This window comes from Bubalus bubalis, chromosome 19 (assembly GCF_019923935.1).
Source record: "Bubalus bubalis isolate 160015118507 breed Murrah chromosome 19, NDDB_SH_1, whole genome shotgun sequence".
Lineage (NCBI taxonomy): Eukaryota > Metazoa > Chordata > Mammalia > Artiodactyla > Bovidae > Bubalus > Bubalus bubalis.
In genome coordinates, this window is record NC_059175.1 from 17,044,351 (window position 1) to 17,068,304 (window position 23,954).

General features: G+C 41.5%; 1 long non-coding RNA gene across 4 annotated transcripts in view; it reads left to right on the forward strand.

The window, feature by feature from the left end:
• LOC112580614 overlaps positions 1-23,954 on the forward strand; it is a 270,834-nt gene that overhangs the window by 80,551 nt on the left and 166,329 nt on the right. The window lies entirely within an intron of this gene.

Here is a 23,954-nt window from a genome sequence, read left to right on the forward strand (position 1 = left end):
TTTTACTTTGTGGTGAGAAAGGTGCGAGAACTAGGGGAAGAGAAAATATTTCTGCCTAAGGGCCAGTGTTGTTGTCATTGTTGTGGAGTGGCTAAGTCATGTCTGACTCTTTGTGACCCCATGGACTGCAGCACGCCAGACTTCCTTGTCCTTCACCATCTCCTGGAGTTTGCACGGACCTGTGTTCCTTGAGCTAATGATGCTATCCAACCATCCCATCCTCTGTTGCCCCCTTCTCTTCCTGCCCTCAATCTGTCCCGGCATCAGGGTCTTTTCCAATGAGTCGGCTCTTCAAATCAGGGGGCCGAAGTATTGGAGTTTCAGCTTCAGTATCAGTCCTTTCAATGAATATTCAGGGTTGATTTCCTTTAGGGTTGACTGGTTTGATCTCCTTGCAATCCAAGGGACTCTGAGGAGTCTTCTCCAGAACCACAATTCAAAAGCATCAATTCTTTGGTGCTCAGCCTTCTTTATGGTCCATCTCTCACATCCATACATGACTACTAGAAAAACCGTAGCTTTGACGAGATGGACCTTTTTTGACAAAGTGATGGCTTTGCTTTTCAATACACTGTCTAGTGTCATAGCTTTCCTTCCAGGGAGCAAGTATCTTTTAATTTCATGGCTGCAGTTACTGTCCACAGTGATTTTGGAGCCAAGAAAACAAAAGCAGCCACTGACCAGTGAAGAGCTAGTCAAATTTGCTGAGCCCATGCCTCTCAGGTGTTCAACTTCCAGGAGGTGGAACTTGACCACTCCAGCAGAGGGGGAGTCACCCCAATGCTAACTCAGTGTGAGCTTTAGTGCCCTTCAGTTGCTTGAGATTTTTCTAAATAAATATGCGCTTTCATGTGCAATTTCAAAATTGAAATTCTTTATTCTTTTTCCTAAGGAATGCTCCTCAAATTGTGTAAAACTTGTGTCTCACAAATCTGGGGCCTGCTCCTGGATACCAGTGGGACTGCTGCAGGAAACCCCTGAAGACCAGTTATTTGAAAAACATACTGGAACTGAGAGGAAGATTGGACTGTAGTGTATAAAATTAAAATATCTGCAATTCCAAGGCCTGGGTTCTGGCAGTCCTGCTATAAGATCCTTTAAAAAGCACAGTGTAAGAAAGGATGAATCGTCGCAAAAGCAGAATGGAGAGCTTCTATATACTGTCCACTCAGATTTCCCAGTTAACATTCTGCAGTATTTGCCTTATCATTTCTTTCTCTCCTCTCTCTCTCTCACATATACATGCACACACACATACACATGAACACACGCACACACACACACACACTCTTTCTTTTTTCACTCATCCATTCAATTGTGAGTAGCAGGCAAATAACCCATTACCCCCAAACACTTCAGTATATATTTATTAAACAAAAGATATCCAATAGAACCACATCAGAATCAGGCAATTGACACTGATTTCTTGCTAATGTATTACTCAGAGATTTCATTAAAATTTTACCCATTTGCACAATAACATTCTTTCAGGTTGAGAATCCAAACAAGAGTCACATACTGCATTTAGTCATCATTTCTTTTTGGTTTATTTCAACTTGTGAGAGTTTTTTCAGTCTTTCTTTGCCCTTTAAGGTCTTTGCACTTCTGGAGTCCAAACCAGTTACTTTGAGAATATCCCTAAATTTGAGTTTGTCTGATTGTTCCTCAAAATTAGATTAATGATTTTTCCCCTAGCAACACCACAAAAGTGAGAGTATGCACATAATGTTGATTTTTTTCACTTGGTTAAGATACTATGTACCAGATCTTTCTGCTGTAAAATTAATTAGTAAGTGTTTGGTGGGGTGCTAGTTTGAGAATATGTAACTATCTTATTCCTCATCAAGCCAAACCCTTTTGGTTTGGCTCCTATCTCCTTTTAGCATGTCCCTATCATTCTTTGAGAACTCCCCTTTGTTCTGGCACAAGATGGTCTAAGCTTACTTGTACTTTCCATGCTCTGGCCCTGATATCAGTTATTTCTTTGTGGATGCCTGGTTCCTTTTAGTATAAAACAGTATTTACAAACCAAGATCTAGGAGCTAGGTGTGCTCATTGCTGTGGGGGTATTGAACAGAGAGGTAGATAATAGGTGTGTGTGTGTGTATATATATGTGTGTGTATATATATATGTATATATATATATGTATATATATAAAAGTTTATACATACACACATCTCTAGTCATTTCTATACTTTTTCTATCCATATATATTAAAGCCATTAGTTTATACGAATACCTCTTGTTACAACATGACATGAAATGTTTTATTCTGGCTTTCCCCTTTCCCATACTTGAAGACAGTTAAGAATCCTGCCTCCCATTATCCTTAGTCCTTTGTTTTACTCAGCTCCTTGCATGTAATTTTCTCAGTCCCTGGTATGTAATCTGTCTCCAGATCATGTGTGCTATCTCCTTAGCCCTGTGCCACTGCCTCACTCTAGCTGAGACTTACCCTCCCCACCACATACAACCTACTGAGAGTTCCCCAATTCCATCCCCAGTAGGACTTAACCAAGAGCTGTCCTCCTGGCCCTGGCTGGCCACTTTTAGAGCTCTCCACTGGCCCGGCATGTGACTGACCCCAGCCTCCATTGTCTGATTGTTTCCACCCAGCCCTGGTGCATGTAAGCCAGGAGTTCCCTTTAGCTCCAATGAGGCATCCACCAAGAATGGAGAAGTCTCCCACTTCTTTATCCCATTTTCACAGTCTCGGTGGCTTAGTGGTCAAGTGTTAACTCCCTAGCATTTGACGTGTACCAACCCATGCTGCTTGGGTACTGGACAGAGGTTTAATGATTGAAACTGATCAGTAAATTATTGATCAGGGAAGGGAGACTGATTATGGTTGAAGGTAATTATGACAGAGAAGTGAAACTGTTTTATGCTGATATCCTGGGCTAGTCATTTGCCTGTTTGCTCTCAGATCTATTCCCCTGCTCTCTAATATAGGCAACCTACCTTGCCAGTTGGCTTCCAACTAGGTTTGTCCACTGGGAGGGTTTACAGGAGGTTGGATAGCAGGTAGAAGAAGCCGGGGCAACTTCATCTTTCCCTTCTGCCTTGGGCAGTGTCTCCATCAGTGGCTATTTCTCCTGTGTGACACCAGTTTCTGTTAGACTTGCCATGGTTCTACACTCATCCAGTTGACCTATACTCCTGAGTTCCAATACCACCACCTTCTCCATTTGTTCTACTTGCCCCAAGAGTAGCAGTAGCCTCCTACTATTTCTAATTTCTTGATTACTTCCTTTCTGGTTCTCAGTTCTGCCATATCCCAGGTAACCAATTCCCTGAATTAGAGTCCTTTTGCTTTGAACATCTAGAGTATTTTATATTTTCATAACTTAACCTTTAAAGTTGCCCAACAAGTTGATTCTCCTTAATACATTTGTAACAGAAGACTGGAACTACTGTAGTCAACTTTTTCCAGTTGGAGAAAGTGTGTCTGAGATTGTTGTATTGTGTTTGTTGCTCAATTGTGTCTCACTCTTTGCAACCCCATGGACTGTAGCCCACCAGGCTCTTCTGTCCCGGGGGTTTTCCAGGCAAGAATACTGGAGTGATTTCCCATTCCCTTCTCCAAGAGATATTCCTGACCCAGGGATCAAACCCGGGTATCCTACATTGCAGGCAGGTTCTTTACCAGCAGAGCCACCAGGGAAGCTATCTGAGATTGAAACCCACACAAAGAAGATGAAGCTGGATGACATGAAGAAATAGATCTTGGTGACTTTGAACAAGTCCTTGATCAACCATTACCTGGAGCTAGTAACCCTTGAACTTTCCAGTTACTTGAACCAATCAAACCACTTTTTGTTTTAGTCACAGTTGTTACATTTCTGTTTAGGTATCAGTTCAGTTCAGTCGCTCAGTCGTGTCCAACTCTTCGCGACCCCATGAATCGCAGCACGCCAGGCCTCCCTGTCCATCACCAACTCCTGGAGTTCACTCAGACTCAGGTCCATCGAGTCAGTGATGCCATCCAGCCATCTCATCCTCTGTCGTCCCCTTCTCCTCCTGCCCCCAATCCCTCCCAGCATCAGAGTCTTTTCCAATGAGTCAACTCTTCGCATGAGGTGGCCAAAGTACTGGAGTTTCAGCTTTAGCATCATTCCTTCCAAAGAACACCCAGGGCTGATCTCCTTCAGAATGGACTGGTTGTATCTCCTTGCAGTCCAAGGGACTCTCAAGAGTCTTCTCCAACACCACAGTTCAAAAGCATCAATTCTTTGGCATTCAGCCTTCTTCACAGTCCAACTCTCACATCCATACATGACCACAGGAAAAACCATAGCCTTGACTAGGTATATTGACTGTCAAATTAATTACAAATTATAGGTCATTTCCTCTCTGATCTATACAGGTGACTCAGGTTCAGTTTGAAAGGCCATATCTGGATGGAACATGTCTCATTGTGTGATTTACTTATTTGCATTCCTAAAAGAGGAGATTTTCTTACAGCCTCACTTGTATATTGGTCTTTCTGTCTTTTTAATGTGTGATTCCCCTTTTCCTTTCTGAGCTGCCACATTCTGACAGGGTCTCATATATCCACTATATCAGTGGAAGGGACAAAATAAAAAATTTATGTCATCCACATGACAGACCTGAAAAACTAGCCTCTCATTTAAATATTGCAAAAAATTGAGTTATATGCTACATAAGTGACAGGAGAATGGGGCTCTTAATCTATGTGAAAGGAAATTGGATTCAAGTTGTTTTATCTCTTGCAGATGTTCAACATTATTTTTGTCAGCTAGTAGTTAAGTTGGAGAGAGACATCTTTCTCAGAATAGAAACATGAAATAATAATGTCCTCCAGCATCATCTCATCATGTTAAGCCATGAGATGGATGATATCCCGATGTGAAAAGATGCAAATGATACTGAGTTTTGAAGTATTTGTTGGGAGCAGAGGAGAGGCTGAAGTTTTGTTCTACAAAAAACTGCTTCTGCATGAAAAAGATAAGGAATTTCAGAGAATCTTTGTTAATAAAAAAAGGCAGGGGTGTGGTAGGGGAGGGAATGTTTCCTAAGTTTCCACAGTTTCCTAAGAGATTTATTTTGGACAGGAATCAGTAAAGATCTGGGTTTAAAATGTTCCTGCAGAAAGTTGGCACTAGCATGGGTAAGGACTCAGTGTCCTTGGGGGCTGAGTCCAGAGGGTGTTGCTTGATTTGTTCTGATTTTATTCATGACACAGGGATACAAGGCCTCCCAGGGTGATTTGGTCATGGGTGTGCTGTGGCCTCTCACCTCCTTTCCCCTCTTCAGCAAGTGCTCTGGTTTCTCTCTCCTAACATAGGTCTATTTATCACCCTTGGTTCTCAGTCCTTATACCTGGGTCATGACATGCCTTCTATCTACAAGTTCAGCCCTATCCTGAATTAATCCAGACAAGTCGGAAAGCTGTCTTAGCAGCCCAGACCACTGAGATCTGTGATGAGGTCTTTGAGACATCTAGCTGGTGTGCTGGAGGGACGTGAGGGAGTGTCCCAGAATGGTGGCTTCCTGTAAAGAGTGAGTTTTCCTACCCGGTGTCTGAGTGGTCCTGACACTGTAACGCCTAAACTAGGACTGGAATCCTAGTCACCGTGGCTGGGCCGTGAGGCCTCAGGGGTAACTGACAGACTCTCCCTCTGCCAGGCCCCACAGCTGTTCTGAGGACCAGACGTATTTCTGGGTCGATTTCTCAGGCCCCAGGCTGCCTCGTTCAACCTCCCCTTTTTGCCCTGCTTCTCTCCAGCTTCTGTGTTGCTGACGTGTCAGCATTTCACACATCTGTTTAATGGCTGTCCTGACGTGTGCCTCAGGATTTTGGATCCTCCCTGAACTATACCTAAGCAATAGAACATAATTAAACCATGAAAGAATTACTTTATATTTTCACCCTAACTCCTAGTGTTTACTAACACATTTTTAAATGTTACTGTGGCTGGATTTGGGGTGCATATTATAAATGGCATTTTTAATAATAATAGCACAACAATTTAACTAATGTACAGATTCTGTGCTAAGAACTTCACATTCATTATTTAATTCAAACATGCAGCAAGATATTTATTTCATCGTTTTTCAGAGGAGGAAAAGAGTTCCTAAGAGGCTAATTTCTCTCATATCATATAGAAATGGAATTACAAACCATGTCTGCTTGATGTTAAAGTTAATGCTTTTAACCATGAAACTATCCTGACTGACACACTGGGTATGTGGTTTATACCTTTTTAATAATAATTCATAGTTTGAAGGTGATCTCACTGAAGGTTAAAATAAATACGTTGCATTTCTGTTTTGCTTATAGGAAGAAATAGGGCAGGAAGTGGAAATGGGTACAAATGAAATTATTTATTTAAATTTTATTGTACATTAGTATTTATAAAGACCTAAAAAATGCAACAAGAACAGCTCATGTATTATCTACTGCATGTGTACTTAGGCACACATCCCCATCCACATATAACATAGGTTTATTCATACACATTCTATTTTTTAGGGATTAGTATATTTCCCAGAAAGTAGAGCCAAGCATAAGGCTATGAATAAAGCACTGATAGCTTATTTTGAGGTATCAACCCAGAACAGCAAAACTGATGAAAAAGGAAAGTGAGGCAAGAGTAATTGTGAAGCAGTGCAAAGTTATTGCATGGACTAGTGCTTCATAAGAAGTATAGAGGGCCAGGCAGACTGCTCAGCAAGTGTGTCTGCAAAGCTGTGTGGGTTTTTTCTGGAAAGACCCTGTAAAGAAATCTCATCTCAAAGCAGTTTATCGAAGAGCAGAAAGTGGGGCAATTTACTTTCCAGTATCTCTCCTATCTCTGTTTTTCCACTGGTTAAAATTTGTCCAGTTCAGAGTTAATTTCCTCATACTTCAGTACTTGCCAGACTGCAGCATCCCAGATCCTGGGGTGTTGTGTTTCATTCAAATATTGAAATGGCAAGAAGACTGAGCAACTCTGGGCACATGACTGGTTGGTCCAGCAGTGTAGAGGTAGCCGAGGAGGAGGCTCTCCCAGGCTAAGAAAATGGTTGGTCCTCCATGGGAAACGAAAAGGCAGAGCCTGTCTAATGAGGTACATAAACTTTATGGTTGATGTATCTGCTTATAATACACAGCAACCTTGAGAGGTATTATTATATTTATTACTTTAAAGCAGAGGAAACAAACTAATTTGCCCCAGATCTCAAAACAGTGAGCAGCCAAGCCAGAACTGGAATTCAAATCAGTTTACTTTCAAATTCTATGCTCTGTCCAGTATGTTACTTATATTTTGCTGCATGAATTAATTTGATTAAAATATGATAACAATAATACAAAGTTTTTGTGAAAAATATTGAAAATGAACAAAATAATCACTCATAATCTATAGACTCAAAAATAATCCTTTAAAAATCTTTTTAGCTTTTTCAACTGTTTTTATCTTTTCAGTTCAGTTCAGTTGCTCAGTTGTGTCTGACTCTTTGAGACCCCATGGACTGCAGCATGCCAGGCCTCCCTGTCCATCAGCAACTTCCAGAGCCTGCTCAAACTCATGTCCATTGAATTGGTGATGCCATCCAACCATCTCATCCTCTGTAATCCCTTTCTCCTCCTGCCTTCAATCTTTCCCAGCATCAGGGTCTTTTCTTTCTTTGCCTCAGTTGGCCAAAGTATTGGAGTTTCAGCTTCAGCATCAGTCCTTCCAATGAATATTTAGGACTGATTTCCTTTAGAATGGACTGGTTGGATCTCCTTGCAGTCCAAAGGACTCAAGTGTCTTCTCCAACACCACAGTTCAAAAGCATCAATTCTTTGGCACTCAGCTTTCTTTATAGTCCAACTCGCACATCCATACATGACCACTGGAAAAACCATAGATTTGACTAGATGGACCTTTGTTGGTAAAATAATGTCTCTGCTTTTTAATATGCTGTCCAGGTTGGTCATAGCTTTTCTTCCAAGGAGCAAGTGTCTTTTATTTCATGGCATCAGTCACAATCTGGAGTGATTTTGGAGCCCAGAAAAATAAAGTCTGTCACTGTTTCCATTGTTTCCCCATCTATTTGCCATGTAGTGATGGGACCGGATGCCATAATCTTAATTTTCTGAATGTTGAGCTTTAAGCCAACTTTTTCACTTTCAACAAGAGACTCTTTAGTTCTTCACTTTCTGCATTAAGGGTGGTGTCATATGTGTACCTGAGGTTACTGATACTTCTGGAAATCTTGATTCCAGCTTGTGCTTCATCCAGCCCAGCGTTTCTCATGATGTACTCTGCATATAAGTTAAATAAGCAGGGTGACAGTATACAGCCTTGATGTACTCCTTTCTCAATTTGGAGCCAGTCTGTTGTTCGGTGTCCAGTTCTAACTGTTGCTTCTTGACCTGCTTACAGATTTTTCAGGAGGCAGATCAGGTGGTCTGGTATTCCCATCTTTTTAAGAATTTTTCACAGTTTGTTGTGATCCACACAGTCCAAGGCTTTGGCATAGTCAATAAAGCGGAAGTAGATGTTTTCCTTGAACTCTCTTGCTTTCTCGATGATCCAGTGGATGTTGACAATTTGATCTCTGGTTATTCTGCCTTTTCTAAATCCAGCTTGAACATCTGGAAGTTCTTGATTCATGTACTGTTGAAGCCTAGCTTGGAGAATTTTGAGCATTACTTTGCTAGCGTGTGAGATGAGTGCAACTGTGTGGTAGTTTGAACATTCAATCATACAAACATTCAAAAGTTTTTGTCTTTTAGTTTTTCTATATTTTTACTTAGTTCAGATGATACAAATAGTTTAGGCTCTTGTCATTGATCGATATACCAATATATCAATGTATCCTCTGTCAATATTAACTATTATGATTCCATAAAAGTACCCGGTTATAGCATAATGTGCTTTGGAAGAAATAGGTCTATGATCCATTGTCTGCCTTTACTGGGGGAAAGGAGTATGTTCCTAGCTAAGAAGGATGGTAAGAAATATAGTCTAATCTTGTAAATGCTAATTTAAAGACAAATTTGTTAATGACAAACCTCCCAACAAACTAAACGATTTTGTTGACAGATGACTTCTTATCCATGGAATGCTTTTAGTAGAATGAACTTTGTGTCTAAGATTTCTTAGGTAAACAAACCTGGAACCTTCAGATTTATGGGGCATGGCTTCTGGAAAATGTCATGGAAACTATGTAGGAATCTGAGTAGAAAATGGAAATGTTTCAGATATTTCCTGAACTGAGGAGCTCCCTCTGGGTAGTTAGGTGGCTGCATACCTTTGCAGAGACCTCATCTATGATTTTGGACCAGAGTGCTCCTGACACAGAAGGAATTGTGTGAGAGGTTGTGAACCTTTCCCCATTGGACCTGTGCCTCTTCATCACTTGTACCTTTGAAATTTTTAGTAAAGCTTGGTAATGGCTAAGATGTCTTACGTGTGAGCCATGTTTGACAGCAGATTTTTTGTTGTGTCTTGGGCTATCTCAATTCATAACTGTGTCCTCACTAATGACATTTTAACCATATAATTGTTTTTCAGTTGTTAAGTTGTGTCTGACTCTTTGCTGCCCCATGGACTACAGCATGCCAGGCTTCCCTGTCCTTCACCATCTCCCGGAGTTTGCTCAAACTCATGTCCATTGTGTCTGTGATGCCATCCAACCATCTCATCCTCTGCCACCCCCTTCTCTTCCTGCCTTCAATCTTTCCCAGATTCAAGGTCTTTTTCAGTGAGTCAGCTCTTCACATCAGATGGCCCAAGTGTTGGAGCTTCAGCATCAGCCCTTCCAATGAATTTTCAGGGTTGATTTCCTTTAGAATTGACTGGTTTGATCTCCATGCTGTCCAAGGGACTCTCAAGAATCTTCTCCAACACCACAATTCAAAAGCATCAATTCTTTGGCACTCAGCCCTCTTTATGGCCCAACTCTCACATATATACATGACCACTGGAAAAACTATAGCTTTGACCAAATGGACCTTTGTGAGCAAAGAGATTTCTCTGGTTTTTTTTTTTTTTTTTTTTTTTTTTTTTTTTTTTTTTAACATTGTCTAGGTTTGTTGTAGCTTTCCTTCCAAGGAGCTAGAGTCTTTTAATTTCATGGCTGCAATCACCATTCACAGTGGTTTTAGAGTCCAAGAAAAGAAAATTTGTCATTGCTTCTACTTTTTTCTCCTTCTGTTTGCTGTGAAATGATGTGACCAGATGCCATGATCTTAATTTTTTCAATGTTGAGCTTTTAGCCAGCTTTTTCACTCTTCCTCTTTCACCCTCATCCAGAGGCTCTTTAGTTCCTCTTCACTTTGTGCCATTAGAATGGTATCATCTGCTTATTTGAGATTGTGATATTTCTCCTGGCAGTCTTGATTCCAGCTTGTGATTCATCCAGCCCAGCATTTCCCATGATGTACTCTGCATATAAGTTAAATAAACAGGGTAACTATATATAGCCTTGACGTATTCCTTTCTCAATTTGGAACCAGTTCATTGCTCCATGTAAGGTTCTAACTGTTGCTTCTTGACACACATACAGGTTTCTTAGGAGGCAGGTAAGGTGGTCTGATAGTCCCATTTCTTTAAGAATTTTCCACAGTTTGTTGTGATCCACACAGTCAAAGGTTTTAGTGTAGTCATGAAGCAGAAGTAGATGTTTTTCTGGAATACTCTTGCTTTTTCTATGATCCAGCAGATGTTGGCAATTTGATCTCTGGTTTCTTTGCTTTTTCTAAATCCAGCTTGTACATCTGGAAGTTCTCAGTTCATGTACTGCTGAAGCCTAGCTTAAAGGATTTTAAGCATAACCTTACTAGCATGTGAAATGAGTGCAATTTTACCATAGTTTGAAAATTCTTTGTCATTGCCTTTCTTTGGGATTGAAATGGAAACTGACATTTTCCTGTCCTGTGGCCACTGCTGAGTGTTCCAAATTTTCTGACATGTTGAGTGCAGCACTTTCACAGCATCATCTTTTAGGATTTGAAATAGGACAGCCAGAATTCCATCACCTCCAGTAGTTTTGTTTGTAGTGCTGCTTCCTAAGGCTCACTTGACTTCACACTCCAGGATGTCTGGTTGTAGTTGAGTGACCACACCATTGTGGATATGCAGGTCATTAATACCTTTTTGTATAGTTCTTCTGTGTTTCTATTTATTTAATTTACTTATTGTTGGCTGTGCTACTTTGGCTATTTATTTATTTATATCCTGGTCATTAAGGGCTTTTTGATCAGTTTTGCTGTGTTTCTATTTATTTTATTTATTTATATTATTTGTTGCTTTGTGTGGGCTTTCTCTAGTTGCAGTGAGCAGGGTCAACTCCTCATTGTGGTGCACAGGCTTGTCACCGTGGTGGCTTCCCTTGTTGTGGATCATGGACTCTAGGTGTGTGAGCTTCAGGAGTTGTAGCATGTGGGCTCAGTAATTGTGGCTCATGGGCTCTAGAGCTGGGACTTAATAGTTGTGGTGCACAGGCGCAGTTGCTCTGTGGCATGTGGGCTCCTCCTGTACCAGGAATCAAACCCATGTCCCTTGCACTGGCAGATCACTGGACCACCAGGGAAGCCCCTAATGTTTTGTAACTTTTTGTAACTTTATTATTTTTTTTTCAGGTTTTTTTTTTTTATTATTTTTTTTTTCTGGGTAACATCTTGTTTTGTTTTTTTTTTTTAATTTTATTTAACTTTACAATATTGTATTGGTTTTGCCATATATCAAAATGAATCTGCCACAGGTATACATGTGTTCCCCATCCTGAACCCTCCTCCCTCCTCCCTCCCCATACCATCCCTCTGGGTCATCCCAGTGCACCAGCCCCAAGCATCCAGTATCGTGCGTCGAACCTGGACTGGCGACTCATTTCATATATGATATTATACATATTTCAATGCCATTCTCCCAAATCATCCCACCCTCTCCCTCTCCCACAGAGTCCAAAAGACTGTTCTATACATCAGTGTCTCTTTTGCTGACTCGTATACAGGATTATCGTTACCATCTTTCTAAATTCCATATATATGCGTTAGTATACTGTATTGGTGTTTTTCTTGCTGGCTTACTTCACTCTGTATAATCGGCTCCAGTTTCATCCACCTCATTAGAACTGATTCAAATGTATTCTTTTTAATGGCTGAGTAATACTCCACTGTGTATATGTACCACAGCTTTCTTATCCATTCATCTGCTGATGGACATCTAGGTTGCATCCATGTCCTGGCTATTATAAACAGTGCTGCGATGAACATTGGGGTACACATGTCTCTTTCCCTTCTGGTTTCCTCAGTGTGTATGCCCAGCAGTGGGATTGCTGGATCATAAGGCAGGTCTATTTCCAGTTTTTTAAGGAATCTCCACACTGTTCTCCATAGTGGCTGTACTAGTTTGCATTCCCACCAACAGTGTAAGAGGGTTCCCTTTTCTCCACACCCTCTCCAGCATTTATTGCTTGTAGATTTTAGAATCACAGCCATTCTGACTGGCGTAAAATGGTACCTCATAGTGGTTTTGATTTGCATTTCTCTGATAATGAGTGATGTTGAGCATCTTTTCATGTGTTTGTTGGCCATCTGTATGTCTTCTCTGGAGAAATGTCTATTAGTTCTTTGGCCCATTTTTTGATTGGGTCATTTATTTTTCTGGAATTGAGCTGTAGGAGTTGCTTGTATATTTTTGAGATTAGTTGTTTGTCAGTTGCTTCATTTGCTATTATTTTCTCCCATTCTGAAGGCTGTCTTTTCACTTTGCTTATAGTTTCCTTTGTTGTGCAGAAGCTTTTAAGTTTAATTAGGTCCCATTTGTTTATTTTTGCTTTTATTTCCAATATTCTGGGAGGTGGGTCATAGAGGATCCTGCTGTGATGTATTGTAACTTTAATTACTACTGAAATACACAACTCTGAGCAAATCATTATATATGTTTTATATGGACTTTCCTGGTAGCTCAGTTGGTAAAGAATCTGCCTGGAATGCGGGAGACCCTGGTTCAATTCCTGGGTTGGGAAGATCCTCTGGAGAAAGGATAGGCTACCCACTCTAGTATTCTTATGCTTCCCTGTGGCTCAGCTGGTAAAGAATCTGCCCACAATGTGGGAGACCTGGGTTTTATCCCTGGGTTGGGAAGATCTCCTGGAGAAGGGAATGGCTACCTACTCCAGTATTCTGGAATTCCATGGACTGGGAGCTCCAGTAGTTGTAGCACATGGGCTCAGTAGTTGTGGCTGGTGGGCTCTAGAGCTGGGGCTTAATAGTTGTCGTGCACAGGCCCAGTTGCTCTATGTCATGTGGGATCTTCCTGTACCAGGGATCAAACCCATGTCCCTTACATTGGCAGGTGGATTCCTAATCACTGGACCATGAGAGAAGTCCTTAATGTTTTGTAACTTTTTGTAGTTTTAAATACTACTGAAATACACAACTCTGATCAAATAATTATATATGTTTTATATAATTTATTTTGAGTGATTCCAAGAGAAGGAGTTTGCTGTATACTTTTTAATTGCTACAAGAGGGAAACCTTTGTGATAATCTGTTGCTTTGCCTCTTGTTCTTGCTATTTCAAGGAGAAAGAGGAGGGTCAAGAGGAAAAGAGGAAAAAAGGAGAAAGAAGTAAGGAAAAGATGAAAAAAGGGAAAAATAGTAAAGATAAAAGGAATCATTACCAGACTCTCCTATAAACCTGGGATCTGTCTTCACTCTTGAGTAATCGTTCCTGCTGAAATCCTTCCATTCCTAGTTTTGCTTCCAAATCCCATTCCTGCTCCATACCCTGAAATCCTGCAGGGCCCAGCTGAGCTCTGCCTGATTCTTCTTATACTGATTACCGCCTGATAAAGCTACTGAGGGGTCTTTCCAGGTGGCTCAGTGGTAAGGAGTCCACCTGCCAACGCAGGAGATGCAGGTTCAATCCCTGGGTTGGGAAGATACTCTGGAGAAGGAAATGACAACCCATTCCAGTATTCTTGCCTGGAGAATCCCATGGACAGAGGAGCCTGGTGGGCTACAGTCCATGGGGTTTCAAAGAGTTGGACACAACTTAGCTACTGAACAACAACAGGAGTAACTGGAGAAACCTCAAGCAGCTTGGTGTTTGAGGAGGGGAGATACATTTCTGGCATTCCAAGTTGGAGCTAGTGGTCTTATAGCACATCTAGGGCTTCTCTGGTGGCTCAGATGGTAAAGAATCCGCTTGCAGTGCATGAGACCTGGGTTTGATCCCTGAGTTGGGAAGATCTCCTGGAGAAGGGCATGGCACCCCACTCAAGTATTCTTACCTGGAGAATCCCATGGACAGAGGAGCCTAGGGGGCTACAGTCCATACGGTCTCAAAGAGTTGGACATGACTGAGCAACTAAGCACACAGCACAGGGTTCTTAATCCAGGGCTCACAGAGAGAATTTGGTGGGGGGGAGGGTCAGTGAGTTTGGAGGGAAAATTTATACCTTTAATTCACAAAAAGCTCTGCTTCTCTAAAAGATACCTGACTGAAGCAAGTTGCCGTGGTGTGAGCTTTCCCTTATTAAGAACTGTGTAGGGGCTTCTCTGCTAATTTGCTTTTTCTATCATTTAGTTCCTTGCTTCCTTTGTTTTCCCCATTTTATGGGGAGGAGTAGCATCTGATGTCAGAGAAGGCAATGGCACCACACTCCAGCACTCTTGCCTGGAAAATCCCATGGACGGAGGAGCCTGGTAGGCTGCAGTCCATGGGGTCGCTGAGGGTCCGACACAACTGAGCGGCTTCACTTTCATTTTTCACTTTAATGCATTGGAGAAGGAAATGGAAACCCACTCCAGTGTTCTTGCCTGGAGAATCCCAGGGACGGGGGAGCCTGGTGAGCTGCAGTCTATGGGGTTGCACAGAGTCGGACACGACTGAAGTGACTTAGCAGCAGTAGCAGCAGCAGCATCTGATGTAGTAGAAGAATACTAGGCTAGGGATCAGTTAGTCCAGGTACTAACCTTTGCTCTGGGTATTGATAAATTGAGGCATTGCACTCAGTGGTCTTCATACCTCCCACTTTGTCTTCATGAAGAAGTACCATTAGATAAATTAAATATTTCATTTCTAGACAAAAAGTTCTAATATGTCCTCCCACCCCTTCAATTGCAATGCACTGATGAACAGAAAACTGCCTATGGGAGGCTTTGCATATAATCCTTCCTCTTCCATGCCCCTGACCTTTCTAGAGTGTACTTCAAGGAAGTACAAGCTGGTCTTGGAAAACTCCCACCTAGCCAGTTTCTCACAAGTGAGGGGAAGTCAGAGGTATGGGTGCAGAGGGAGACCTGGGGAATATTTTGAACTGAGATGGCCAATATTAAGCAACAAGAAACCCCTCATGTAGTCTGCAGGGGGTTCTGTGTGGTTGCCCTTTAAGCTGGGCACGGGGCTACTGCTCTTCTCTCATCTCAGACATGCTGGCTGAGAGTACTGTAGGCAGAAGAAGGTGATAGCCATTCCTAGAAATTTCTCAGTGTAATTCTTTGATTTCACACTTTTTTATTCTTAACAAAGAGGAGTTCGAACATTAGGTGAAGATAGTTTAATATATTACTGAGATATCTTAGGGATGGGGAGGGACCACTACAATGTGTAGGCCAAAGTCATTGTTTTCTCTGCCTTCATTCTTCTCCTGTGTTATTGTCCTTGACTTTAGGGTGTGTGTGTGTGTGTGTGTGTGTGTGTGTGTGTGACTCAGTTGTGTCCGACCCTTTGTGACCCCATGGTCTTACTCACAAAAAAGTTCTCAGTAGTCTCTTTAAAACCCTTGATGAATGCTCTAGCCTCCAAGTTGAGGGAATATCCCAAAGGTGAGGTAAACAGCAATGCCAACAGGAGTTCCAGTTGCCATAGATCTAAGGGGAGAAGTGTCCAAAGACATGGGAAATAAAGATTGACTGTAAGAATGTGACTCGGACCACATTGTTTCAGCAAAATCACATGTGATATTTTAAAAATCACAAGATCAGTGAACCATTCAAAGAGTCAGGGTTAATCAGAATAGAGCCCTACAGATAGATTCTGTTAAAATAATAACAATAAATTGGGAATATAGAAACAATTTTAAAAAAATTGATGTAAAATATATACCACAGAGAAATTGTCTTTAGAACAATAGAAAGAGTACACAGAAATTGTTCCTAGGGTCTCAAAGAGGTAACCCCTAACAAAAGTTACAGTCAGAGAAAAAAGTCTCAAAGAAGCAATAGAAAAGTTCAAATAAGAATTAAAAGGCAGGGGTTTTCTAGGCAAGAGTACTGGAGTGTTTTGCCATTTCCTTTTCCAAGGAAAAGATGGGAAATGAACTAAAGAAATAGAAAAGGAAAAACAACACAGAAAGAATAAATGTGACTGAAAACATATGTATAGTGGCAGGTTTGACAACATCACCTAAAATGAAATGGAAATGAACAAAAGACATAAAAAAGATTATAGACAAGGTACTGGATACGAAGGAAAAATAAAGGTGATCCTATGTATACTAATTGACACTTTGAGAGAGAGAACAGAACAGATGGAACAGAAATGATTTCAATAATATAAAAGTTTCCTTCAGTAAAAGCCTGAATCAGCACACTGAAGCACGATCCAGTAAAGATTGGCACAATACAACCAGTACCCAGCCATATCCTTAAAAAGTTACTGAATACGAGATAAAGGGAGATTTATATGGGCGTGAAGAAAAGAAATTAAGTCACAAAGAAGGGAAAAGTCTGGCTGACTTCAGACTTCTTCATAGCAAGATTAAATGCCAAAAGATGTTGAGGGAATGCCAACAAAATGTTACTAAATAATTAACCATGCAAGTTTGAGTCTAAAGGCAGCAGATAATCTCAATAGTGCACGTGGTTAGGCAATACAGTAGATAGGGGTCCTTGGGAAAAAATAAGTTTAGCGGATCAGGAGATGATTCACAATAACTGTAGCCATTTTATTGAATAAGTTGAATTTGAAACCTCCAAATATAAAATCTTTATATTCTCCCACGTCTTTAGACTGTCCTAGTCAAATATTCCTTTCTTGTTCTTTGAGCAGTCTATTGGTCTGATCCCTTCACTTTTCTGGTATTTTCAAGTATTCAAAATCCAGTAAATCTTCTATCTCATATACAATTTAACTCTTATTGTCTTTCCAAGGTTGGGCACCTATGGCAGATGATGGGTACCAAAATCTCTTTCTCTGGCATATGAATTATTTTGAGTTAACTGCCAACCGAGAACCAGTAGATGTAGGAAAGCTCTTTACCTCCCTCCCCTAAAAATAGAGCACAAATTTTCCCTTTTGTAGAGGAAATTTACATTTGTAAAAAGTCTCTGTACCACGAAGAGATCTACTCCCACAGACAACATTTACCACCTGAGAGGGTCTTAACTGCATAACAACACAGCCCTTATTTCTTACTCCTATAACCACTCTTCTCCACCCCAGAGGCTTAACCACCCTTTCCTTTGTGTAGTCTAGGATGGTATATGTCTTAGTCATTTAGCCATTTCCTTGAGCCACATTATACTCTTTGAACTCCTGCACATAGTACATAATTAAAACTGTTTTTTCATCTTCTTATTCTGTCTTTTATCAGTTTTATTTAGATTTTCAGCCATTGAACCTAAGAGGGGAGAGGGAAAATGACTTTTCCTCCCCCACACAGATCTCTTCTTCCTTCTCTCATCTCCTCTCCTTACCCTCTGTCTTGTCTGAGTCCTCTTCTCCTCTTGTGTGTTGTGATGAGAAGGAGAGGTGGGAGAGAACGGGTGAACATCACTTAGTGCCTTTGGGTGCTCTTTAGGTTCTTATTGCCTCTGATTCTATGTGAGAGGTCCAGATGGTGTTGCTCTCCAAAGGTGAATCCGGAGGGAAGGGGGCAGGGCACCACCTTCAAAAGAACGGCGTGCCATTGTCACGGATGGGCTGGCATCTCCTCCCTCCTTTGGAAAGTATGAAAGTGAAAGTGTTAGTCACTCAGTCATGTCCCTTCCATAATGGGGTCCCAGGATGATAAATCTTTCTCCCTGTGTGTGCATGCCAAGTCGCTTCAGTCGTGTCTAACTCTTTGTGACCCCATGGACTGTGGCCTGCCAGGCTCCTCTGTCCATGGAATTTTCCAGGCAAGAATGCTGGAGTGGGTTGCCATTCCCCTTTCCAGGGGATCTTCCTCACCCAGCGATCGAATCTGAGTCTCCTTCATTGCAGGGAGATTCTCTACTGTCTGAGGCACCAGGGAAGCCCAGGCCTCTCCCAGATTCTCTGGGTTAGTTGGTTAGTTTTCAGCGGAAGCGGCGGTGGCAGCACCCTGATCCTATCGGGACCTCCTGATGTGAGACAATTCATAATGGTGGTTATTATGGTGCCTGGCAGAGCTGGGTGGTTTTGTGCAATGGTTCCCTAGCCAAATGTAACTGTTTTAAATCTTGAAAACATAGAAATAATGGTTAACCAATGTTGGGAGATATAAGGAGGAAATGTGGAAGGGATTAAAAGTGTCAAATTTTGTTATCTTTCATGTAAAGGGGTAGATAGATATTGTTCAACATTGTATGGTATGGTTAAAAATTGATTTCCCCCCATAATTCTATATATTTTTTAAACCTTGGAGTAGTAGTTCTCACCTAGAAGCGATTTTGACCCACCGTCCCAGGGGCATTTGGCTCTGTCTGGAGACAGTTTTGGTGGTCTCACTGCAGGGAGGAGGGTGTTTCTGCTGGTGTCTTGTGAGTACAGGCCAGGGATGCATCTAAAAATCCTACGAAGGGATTAGCAGCCCGCCAAAGTGATGTGAAAATTACTTGAAACCGAAAACATCTGAGCAGCTGCAAGAAGAAACATTACCTAAACTTAAGCAGAGCCTCCTGAAAATACTGCCGTTAGCTGCCATCAGTCCTTTTCTCAGGGAGTTTCCTACTGAGGGGAAGTGACAGGCAAAGACTCACTCTTAGCACCAGCTGCCCATTAGCATCAAAAAGCCCAGTAGGCTCTTTCATACTTTCCCATTAATACCGAACCTCCTCTCCCTTTTTATTTTTTTATTTTTAATTTTTTAAAAATATAAATTTATTTATTTTAATTGGAGGCTAATTACTTTACAATATTGTATTGGTTTTGCCATACATCAACATGAATCCGCCACAGGTGTACACGTGTTCCCCATCCTGAACCCCCCTCCCACCTCCCTCCCCATCCCATCCCTCTGGGTCATCCCAGTGCACCAGCCCCAAGCATCCTGTATCATGCATCGAACCTGGACTGGAAATTCGTTTCATATATGATAATATACATGTTTCAACACCATTCTCCCAATTCATCCCACCCTCTCCCTCTCCCACAGAGTCCAAAAGACTGTTCTATACATCTGTGTCTCTTTTGCTGTCTCGCATACAGGATTATCGTTACCATCTTTCTAAATTCCATATATATGCGTTAGTATACTGTATTGGTGTTTTTCTTGCTGGCTTACTTCACTCTGTATAATCGGCTCCAGTTTCATCCACCTCATTAGAACTGATTCAAATGTATTCTTTTTAATGGCTGAGTAATACTCCATTGTGTATATGTACCACAGCTTTCTTATCCATTCATCTGCTGATGGACATCTAGGTTGCTTCCATGTCCTGGCTATTATAAACAGTGCTGCGATGAACATTGGGGTACACATGTCTCTTTCAATTCTGGTTTCCTTGGTGTGTATGCCCAGCAGTGGGATTGCTGGGTCGTATGGCAGTTCTATTTCCAGTTTTTTAAGGAATCTCCACACTGTTCTCCATAGTGGCTGTACTAGTTTGCATTCCCACCAACAGTGTAAGAGGGTTCCCTTTTCTCCACACCCTCTTCTTTATCTCTGGCTCTTCAGTGCATTCATTCCTGAGTGGCTCCCAAGTGCATGTATGAATAAACCCCAACTTTTTTCTAGTTAATATGTCTGTTGTCAGTTTATTTGCAGGACCCCTAACATTTGGACCTAAGTGGATAAAATTTTCAATACCTGCCATCCTCAAACCCCCATAACAAACAGACATATTTTAAATATTAAAATAATTTTAGAGGGGAGAAAAGTTTTTCTGAACTTGAGTAATGTATTCAAAATAATTGCAAAATTTTTTTTTGTAAAAGTGAAATAAAACCCAGCACAAGAATATATAGCCCTTATACCATGATCTTGATTTTGTAGAATTATGCCCATTTTTTCTATCTATGCACATGTATATATAGAGATGTTTCAAAAGGTGTTAGAAGGAAAAATGATGGATATTTACCAGTAGTAGAATTTGGAGTGATTTTTTCTTTCTCTTTGCTTCCCCGCCCCTGCCCCGCCCTAATCACTTAAAGCTTATTTTTCAATACTGATGAATATAATGTTTCGAAATGCAGTGGATTTTCTATTCTTTCTTACAGGAAAAGCAACATCAACTATTAAAAAAAAAAAACAAAAAACCTTTTCAGTGGATCTCTTTGTGGGTCAGGAGAAATCCAGCTTATCTCCCCTGTTCCTTGTTCACACTAAAACAGAACACAGATATCAGTTACCAGGCCAACACTGCCTGTGTCTGCATGGTTGAAGAAGATCTTGGGGACTGCTTGAAATGTGCTGAACAGGTCAGATAAGTGTTACTTTAACCTCATTACCCTTGCTCTCCTCCATCTTCAAGAGCAAAAATATGTATGTGTTCATTAATAAAGCTTCTCTTCCACCGTTTCCTGCTCTTCAGGTGCGGCTCCGCTTGTGGCCAGGGCACTGCCTCAGGTCCGCTTCGTTTTACCGGCTCTGATCCGTCCTTTGCACATGCATTGGAGACACACACTATGGTGTGGAGAGGGGGAGAGGTCTCTTGCACAGTTGCTGCCCTCTTTCATGAAGGAACAAAGTTCTTTCATCTCTTACTTGCACAAAAATTGCAAAAATTATTTTATCTCTTAAAAATCTCCTTGAATAAGTTCCGCCAAGTACCTGAAACAATAGCCCCTTTTCACTTTGAAAAGCGCGAAAAAATAAATCTCCTTTTTTTATGGGTACCAAAGCCAAGCATATGTGCTCTATTTGGAGAATGCCAACGCCTCAAGCTGCAGCATTTCTTTCACCAGCTCTCAGCAAGTGGCCATTTAGGCTTAATTGCTCCTCACAGCATAGTCCAATTAAGAACGGGCATCAGCAGGGTAAGGGCTATTTGTTAATCCATAAAAGGTAGGAGAGACAGTACTTGTTTTGCCTGCGGTTTTTATTCACATGTTTGGGTGAAAATCTAAACAGCTGGAACTCTCGGCAAGTGATATGTGTGTATTTAATCTCTTGGCTATGGGCAAGACAAGTGTATGAATGAATATTACACAAAAGCCAAACTTTTTCTCCCATACAAAGGAGAACTTTGTCAAGATATTGTTGAACCTACCGAAGCATGATACTAAAATTGCAGTGGGAAGTGGGAGCCAGGTCAAAGGGGAAAACCTCTGAGGGGTTTCTCTGCAACCTTAAGATGGCTTTCGTTCCCCAGAAGAACAAGTTCCCTGTTAAAGTGCACAGTTCTATCGGCACAAATTGTGGGCTTTTACTGTTTAGATTTTTTTTTTTGAGTTTTTATTTTTTGAGAAGTTGACTTCTGTACATCATTTTGATGTGGTACAAGGAGAATTGCCATTCTACATTGGGAGGTGGGCAGGGTAAACTAACAAGAAGTGGGAAGTGTGGGAGTGACAAAGTGTCTCTTGTGATATGATGAAAATAGGCAGACATAGTGATGAAATATTCTCAGCTAGCTCAAAGGTTTCCACGTTTGCTTCTGTAGGAAGAAGAATCTGATGAGCACGAGACAGGCTGGGGGCCACTTACTGATTTCTTATAAGTCTAGAGGCTTCGATTTTCAGAGAAGGGGACAATAGAAAACACACCTGAGTGACCTGCTGGGTCAGGCTGCTCATGAAATCCTGGGATCAGGTGACAAGATATGTTGTCTAGAAAAGTCAGGCTTCAGTAGCAGGGAGACTTGGGAAGATAGGAAGAAGCCTATTTAATACTGTTGCCTTCCCAGAGCAGAGTGAGATTAGATGTCAGATATCTTCTGTGATGTTTGTTTTGTTTTGTTTGCCTGTGCTGAGTGGCTTGCAGGATCTTAGTTCTTCAATCAGGGATTGAACCTGGGCCCCGACAGTGAAAGTCCTGAGTCCTAACCACTGGACCATCAGAGAATTTCCTCCTCCATGATTTATATGTTGGTTGGGCTTTGAAGACAGGCAGAGCCATCTGTCCATTTTCTTGTTTCTTCTTCCCAAGTTTCTAACTTTCTAATCCCCGGACATCTGGGGATTCTGCTCCATCTAAAATGTCTCTGGCCTCCTTGACCTTCCGTCTACCAGCTTAGAGAGGGAAGGAATACCTGAGCAATTGTTCATGAACCTGGTCTGTTCAGTGGTCAACCTGACATAGCTAGGGCTGGAGACTGTTTTGTTCTTCAGCTAAATGAAAGCCTATTTTTCCCCCCTCTTTGTCTTTGTGTGTGTGTATTTTAATCACATTGTCAATTGTTAATGTCCTCTAATGAGTGAAACTTTCACTGATTTTCGGGCTGTGCGTACATATGTACGTGCTCAGTGGTGTCCGACTCTTTGCGACCCCAAGGACTGTAGCCTGCCAGGCTCCTCTGTTGATGGGATTTTTCAGGCAAGAATATACTGGAGTGGGTTGCCATTTCCAACTCCAGAGGATCTTCCCGACCCAGGGATCAAACTGAGTCTCCTGCATTGGGAGGTGGATTTTTTACCACTGTGCCACCTGGGGAGCCTGTTAGGGCAGTACTTACCGTCAAATTAATGATTCTCTTCTGGAAAATGTCCACACCCACCTGCCTCTCAGTCTGAATCCTGGTGGGATGCTGGCTACAGGTAATGATATTTACCCGGCTCATTGAAATGTCACACTTAGGACTGAACCCTGTAAATTATTATTGTGCTCGTGTTATATTGTAAAGATAAAGGTCAGATCAGAGCTCAGATTTATTCACACCCATGATGCATTTCTGAGTGTTAGGAGAAAAATAAACTGTTGGGTCTTTCCGTTAAAAGTACGTACAAGTGAAAGTGAGCTTTTTTTTCCCCCAAAGGAAAAGATATAACCACAGAACCAGAAGGTTTTTGGAATACATACAAGAGAAGGAGAATTTGGCTCATCTAAGCTCTATAAATACTACCTCCAATTTTCTGCACATTTTCTAACAGTCCTTTAAAAATAACTGGACAAGGTCAGGGACAAGTTCAGGAAGACTAAGGGAACTACTGAGAACCGATCCTCACTAGTGCCTGAGTAGGTTGCCTCCTCCCTTGCAGGACTGAGATGGCCCTCTGGTTTTTTAGGGAAAGGTGTTTGGTAGCCAGAAAGCCCATCATAAGAGCTGGGCAACTCTGTGCCCAGTTAGTCACAAATCCCATGGCTGGCTGTTTACCTTGAACTGTACAGTTCCAAGAGCAGGACTGCTAACCTGAGAGCCCTAAAGCCGGGGAGGCCGGCAGTAAGGAGGGAATGGAGAAGCATGGGAGGAGGTCCTTCAGTGTGGGCTGAGAGTCAGCACTGAGCAGTGGGAAGTGCCCCTTGCTGTGTCTTTGCCACATTAGCTCTTTCAATAAATTATGGTCTGAGTGTTAGCCATCAAGGCAACAGTTCTTGGCACTTAATAGAAAGCCCCAGAGCAGCTACATCAAATGACTTTTCTTCCATAAAATTTGACTTTTGAGCTTTGAAAGCTACTGGGCTCCCTGACCCTCCCCCCACACCCCCATTTTTCTTACTAACTTATGCTTTTAAGGGTTAGCTCTAATTGGAGAGTAATATCTGAAGGGGTTTAATCTTCCAAACTATTTAAACAAGAATGAGTGGATAATCTTTTACTTGCCTCTCTCATTTCTGTGATTCCTCCTCCTCCTTTTTCTTACATTTCTCAGTTGAATATTAGTGCCTTTATTTTGATATTCTCCATCTTCGTATGTTCTCTTAAAGATTTTTGTTCTCTATTAAT